This window comes from Penaeus monodon, chromosome 30 (genome assembly GCF_015228065.2).
Source record: "Penaeus monodon isolate SGIC_2016 chromosome 30, NSTDA_Pmon_1, whole genome shotgun sequence".
In the NCBI taxonomy this organism is placed as follows: Eukaryota; Metazoa; Arthropoda; class Malacostraca; order Decapoda; family Penaeidae; genus Penaeus; species Penaeus monodon.
In genome coordinates this window covers 6243285-6243507 of record NC_051415.1, presented here as the reverse complement: position 1 = coordinate 6243507, position 223 = coordinate 6243285, and the positions used below count along the sequence as shown (strand labels likewise).

Below are 223 nucleotides of genomic sequence, written 5' to 3'. Positions count from 1 at the left end.
TATAATGACCTTGTTTACGCTACCTCTGAAAATGTGGAATACTTGGGGTTCCTAATTAAGCTGCCGTTGAATATTAAATTGGAAGTGGGGGGGGGGGGGGTTAAGTAAGAGATAAAGGGTAGGGAAGGGGGTAGGAGGGGAAAAGGAAGAAGGGTGAGGGGAAAACAGGAAGGATGTAAGGGGAGAAAGGTGTGTGTGTTTGAGGGAAGTAAAGAAGGGGTGG

At 47.1% G+C, this 223-nt stretch overlaps 1 protein-coding gene across 1 annotated transcript in view; it reads left to right on the top strand.

The window, feature by feature from the left end:
• The window catches only part of LOC119592334, a gene marked incomplete in the record, with an annotated part of 163568 nt that overhangs the window by 65042 nt on the left and 98303 nt on the right, over positions 1–223 (top strand).